The sequence below is a fragment of the Oncorhynchus gorbuscha genome, linkage group LG04 (genome assembly GCF_021184085.1).
Source record: "Oncorhynchus gorbuscha isolate QuinsamMale2020 ecotype Even-year linkage group LG04, OgorEven_v1.0, whole genome shotgun sequence".
Lineage (NCBI taxonomy): Eukaryota > Metazoa > Chordata > Actinopteri > Salmoniformes > Salmonidae > Oncorhynchus > Oncorhynchus gorbuscha.
Window position 1 is genome coordinate 56,964,100 of NC_060176.1, and position 6,272 is coordinate 56,970,371.

The window sequence follows — 6,272 nt, forward strand, 5'->3', positions numbered from 1 at the left end:
TCCTGGACTTCCCGACGAGCCGCCCCCAGGTGAAGGGTAGGTAACAACACATCTACCATGTTGATCCTCAACACGGGGGCCGATCAGGTGTGCATGCTCAGTTCCCTCCTGTACTCCCTGTTCACTCATGACTGCACTGCCGGGTCAGAGACCTGACCGTGTGGTGCAAGGACAACAACCTCAACGTGATCAAGACAAAGGACATGGACTACAGGTGTGGACTACAGGAAAAGCATCCTGATGGTTGCATCACTGCCTGGTATGGCAACTGCTCGGCCCCGACCGCAAGGCACGACAGAGGGTAGTGTGTATGGCTTCTATACCAGGCGGTTTCAGAGGAAGGCCCAAAAATTGTCAAAGATTCCAGCCGCCCTAGTCATAGACTGTTCTCTGCTACCACACGGCAATCAGTACCGGAGCGCCAAGTTTAGGTCCAAGAGGCTTCTAACAGCTTCTACTCCAAGCAATAAGACTCCTGAACAGCTAATCAAATAGCTACCCAGACTATTCTCATTCGCCCCCCCCCCCCCCTCTTTTTTTACACTGCTGCTGCTACTCTGTTATCTATACATAGTCACTTAATAATAACTCTACCTACAGGTACATTTTACCTCAATACCGGTGCCCCCCGCACACTCGCTGTACCGGTATGCCCTGCTATTGTTATTTTCTGCTGCTCTTTAATTATGTTATTCTTATCTCTTACCTTTATTTATTTTTCTTAAATCTGCATTGTTGGTTAATAAGGGCTGGTAAGTAAACATTTCACATTAAGGTCAACACCTGTTGTATTCAGCACATGTGACAAATACAATTTGATTTGATTTATATGAAGTAGTAGTAAAATCCCAAACAGAAAAATTAAATGGCGAAATAACGATTGTAACCATTACTGGGTTTTACCGCTAGGTTATAAAGATAGGACACAAAGTGGTACTGAATTTGGAAAGGACAAGCTCTGGTCTATCTTGGATATAGGCCAACAACTCTAGCAGTGCCCTCATGAGTGCAGGCTGGATTAAGGAGGCTATCCATGAGATGAATTTACAACTATAGTGCCCTCTATTGGTTCTAATGCAACAAAGTTTAAGGTAGACAGATCCGTTTACTTAAGATTGAGCCCTCAGTGATACTCCTTTACATCATTGTCAACAAAAATAGGTTTATCCAATAAACACAGCATTGACCACTTGCATTTTATTTGAGCTCCAGTGTTACATACTGTAGCAGCATAACCACCTTCATTTTAACATTTGCATGTTTTTTTCCCCCAAATCTAAAATTGTACTGTAGATGGCACTCTAGTCATATTATCCCAGTTTCCCCCCTTGTTTTGTGTGCAAAAAAAGCAGCAACAATGTTACATGATGAACATACCTGGATAAGATTTTAATTTCCCAATCTCCATTGAAATATATAAATCACTTAATGTGGCATACATAGTAATACTTACAACGTACATTGTTGAAATGATCTTACGGTCAAGTTAGACAAGCTACAGTGCCTTGCGAAAGTATTCGGCCCCCTTGAACTTTGCAACCTTTTGCCACATTTCAGGCTTCAAACATAAAGATATAAAACTGTATATTTTTGTGAAGAATCAACAACAAGTGGGACACAATCATGAAGTGGAATGACATTTATTGGATATTTCAAACTTTAACAAATCAAAAACTGAAAAATTGGGCATGCAAAATTATTCAGCCCCTTTACTTTCAGTGCAGCAAACTCTCTCCAGAAGTTCAGTGAGGATCTCTGAATGATCCAATGTTGACCTAAATGACTAATGATGATAAATACAATCCACCTGTGTGTAATCAAGTCTCCGTATAAATGCACCTGCACTGTAATAGTCTCAGAGGTTTGTTAAAAGCGCAGAGAGCATCATGAAGAACAAGGAACACACCAGGCAGGTCCGAGATACTGTTGTGAAGAAGTTTAAAGCCGGATTTGGATACAAAAAGATTTCCCAAGCTTTAAACATCCCAAGGAGCACTGTGCAAGCGATAATATTGAAATGGAAGGAGTATCAGACCACTGCAAATCTACCAAGAACTGGCCGTCCCTCTAAACTTTCAGCTCATACAAGGAGAAGACTGATCAGAGATGCAGCCAAGAGGCCCGTGATCACTCTGGATGAACTGCAGAGATCTACAGCTGAGGTGGGAGACTCTGTCCATAGGACAACAATCAGTCGTATATTGCACAAATCTGGCCTTTATGGAAGAGTGGTAAGAAGAAAGCCATTTCTTAAAGATATCCATAAAAAGTGTCGTTTAAAGTTTGCCACAAGCCACCTGGGAGACACACCAAACATGTGGAAGAAGGTGCTCTGGTCAGATGAAACCAAAATTGAACTTTTTGGCAACAATGCAAAACATTATGTTTGGCGTAAAAGCAACACACTGAACACACCATCCCCACTGTCAAACATGGTGGTGGCAGCATCATGGTTTGGGCCTGCTTTTCTTCAGCAGGGACAGGGAAGATGGTTAAAATTGATGGGAAGATGGATGGAGCCAAATACAGGACCATTCTGGAAGAAAACCTGATGGAGTCTGCAAAAGACCTGAGACTAGGACTGAGATTTGTCTTCAACAAGACAATGATCCAAAACATAAAGCAAAATCTACAATGGAATGGTTCAAAAATCAACATATCCAGGTGTTAGAATGGCCAAGTCAAAGTCCAGACCTGAATCCAATCGAATCTGTGGAAAGAACTGAAAACTGCTGTTCACAAATGCTCTCCATCCAACCTCACTGAGCTCGAGCTGTTTTGCAAGGAGGAATGGGGAAAAATTTCAGTCTCTCGATGTGCAAAACTGATAGAGACATACCCCAAGCGACTTACAGCTGTAATCGCAGCAAAAGGTGGTGCTACAAAGTATTAACTTAAGGGGGCTGAATAATTTTGCACGCCCAATTTTTCAGTTTTTGATTTGTTAAAAAGGTTTGAAATATCCAATAAATGTCGTTCCACTTCATGATTGTGTCCCACTTGTTGTTGATTCTTCACAAAAAAATACAGTTTTATATCTTTATGTTTGAAGCCTGAAATGTGGCAAAAGGTCGCAAAGTTCAAGGGGGGCGAATACTTTCGCAAGGCACTGTAGATAATTAAAGTATTTTTCCAGAGCTGTAATGCAATGTAATATTCTGTGGATATTTTATCAGAAGCTAAACATTTTTTTTAAGTACTTCAGACTGAATCTGTGAACAATATTAGTTTATCAAATGTTTCAAATCTTGAATTATCAACCAACCCATCTTTCTTAAAAATAATCAATCCTGCTAAACATTTAACAATGTATGAGAGCAGTGTTATTGAAGAGGGGTTAAAAGACCTGGAGAGTGATTTTTAATGCAATGAATTCCATCAACTGAATGACAAGCATTTAAAAATAAGATTAATACAAATCGAATAAAAGTCAGAACAGAAATAGCATGTTCTGCATTTGGATAACAGGCAAGATCCACACCGAGCTAAAAAGGCTGGAGCTGCCGCTTCCAAGGAGCAGGACACTAATCTGGACGCTTATAAGAAATCCCGGTATATTCTTGTTACTTTAAAGTTGTTATTTTATTTTTAATTTAGTAAACATTTTCTTAACTCCATTTCTTGAACTGCGTTGTTCGTTAAGCGCTTGTAAGTAAGAATTTCACAGTAAGATCTACACCTGTTGTATTTGGTGCATGTGACAAATAACATTTGATTTGTACAGAATCATACATGACAAGTCTTGAATTCACTTTTCAAAAATATGAACCAACAATATGCCATAAACTAACATCAAATGAATGAACCTTCAGCTGTCCAATAGTTGTAAAAAAGCTTGAATTTAATCAACCTAAATGTGTTGCATATTTGTTTACATTTACATAAACAATAGCTGTGATATTTAGCAAAAACATAGGTGTAATTCTATAAAACACACACAGAAAAGGCTCAAATTAAGAGTGACAATTTCAATTTAAAAAACGGTAATGTACTGTGCCAACTTCTCTCTACCTGGTCCTACCAGTTCAGACTAAAATATCCCATACCAAACACTTCAGCCTCCACAGATACTGTACATTTGGAGAAGAAATTATCATATCGCTACCCTTCATAAAAATGCTGAGGCACCCACAGATACTTTTCAAACATAAGGCAATAAGCCACGGGACAGCTAAATGACAAGCTTTAATGAATAAATCCAAAGAAAAAGATGCTAAAGATATTTTGGCTGGAGATTATGCTTGGAATTAAAGGACTGCCAATGAGCAGTCCATTTATTATTATTTCACAGGTAGGTTCACCAATAACTTCAAAAATACAGGTTTGTGAGTGGAATCAAACGATGCATTATCTTTAGGATTTTTTAACAAGGAATTAATTAGCCTACATTTGAGGGACTGATCTTTGGAGATCTCATAGAACTTTATACTTCACTGGTGAATGAAAATAAAACAAGCATTTATTTAAAAACAAACAAATGTCGCAGCTTTTTGGTTACAGCAATGTGTGGATAAATGTCTCGTCTTGGAGCAGAAAACACTGAGCCAAGATGCTGGGAAGAGGGAGAGCACAGTTCGTGGCTAAAATATGCCAGAGAACAAACAGCTCATCTGGTCAACCATTAGTACTTGTCTCACTGTCACAGACAGAATCCAATGCTTAAAGGGCTTGCCTAAAAATATATATTTTTAAAGCTTATTCTCTTAAACATAGAAGATTGTTATACAATTTACACTAACACTCTTGATCATTGTGCGTGATTCCAGTGCATAGGCCTACTACCGTGCTCAAACAAGACTAATATTTGGGCCGTTACGTTGAGGGATTCCAGTAACCTCAGGAAAAGGAGGCCCAACTCACTTCACTGTGTGGTTAAAACAAAATTACTGAAACTAAACTACTGCAATCTTGAGTATGGGAGGTACGGAGTAAAGGTCGACCGATTAATCGGAATGGCCGATTAATTAGGGACGATTTCAAGTTTTCATAACAATCGGAAATCAGTATTTTTGGGCGCCGATTTGCCGATTATTATTATTTATTTTTTACACCTTTATTTAACTAGGCAATTCAGTTAAGAACACATTCTTATTTTCAATGATGGCCTAAGAACAGTGGGTTAACTGCCTTGTTCAGGGGCAGAACGACAGATTTTCACCTTGTCAGCTCGGGGGATTCAATCTTGCAACCTTAACTAGTCCAACACAATAATGACCTGCCTCTCTCTCTCTCTCTCGTTACACTCCACAAGGAGTTACGCAAAATGCAGTAAGCCAAGGTAAGTTGCTAGTTAGCATTAAACTTATCATATAAAAAACAATCAATCATCACTAGTTAACTACACATGGTTGATGATATTACTAGATATTATCTAGCGTGTCCTGCGTTGCATATAATCTGACTGAGCATACAAGTATCTAAGTATCTGACTGAGCGATGGTAGGCAGAAGCACACGCGTAAACATGAATTCAAACAGCACTTTTGTGCGTTTTGCCAGCAGCTCTTCGTTGTGCGTCAAGCATTGCACCGTTTATGACTTCAAGCCTATCAACTCCCGAGATGAGGCTCCTGTAACCGAAGTGAAATGGCTAGCTAGTTAGCGTGCGCTAATTGTCATTGTGTTGCTGGTTCGAGCGAGGAGAGGGACAGAAGCTGTACTGTTACACTGGCAATACTAAAGTGCCTATAAGAACATCAATAGTCAAAGGTTAATGAAATACAAATGGTATAGAGGGAAATAGTCCTATAATTCCTATAATAACTACAACCTAAAACTTCTTACCTGGGAATATTGAAGACTCATGTTAAAAGGAACCACCAGCTTTCATATGTTCTCATGTTCTGAGCAAGGAACTGAAACGTTAGCTTTCTTACATGGCACATATTGCACTTTTACTTTCTTCTCCAACACTGTTTTTGCATTATTTAAACCAAATTGAACATGTTTCATTATTTACTTGAGGCTAAATTGATTTTAATTATGTATTAGGAAGCGGCGCAGGTCCTAATCCAGGCACTTGTCATCTCCCGTTTGGATTACTGCAACTCGCTGTTGGCTGGGCTCCCTGCCTGTGCCATTAAACCCCTACAACTCATCCAGAACGCCGCAGCCCGTCTAGTGTTCAACCTTCCCAAGTTCTCTCACGTCACCCCGCTCCTCCGCTCTCTCCACTGGCTTCCAGTTGAAGCTCGCATCCGCTACAAGACCATGGTGCTTGCCTACGGAGCTGTGAGGGGAACGGCACCTCAGTACCTCCAGGCTCTGATCAGG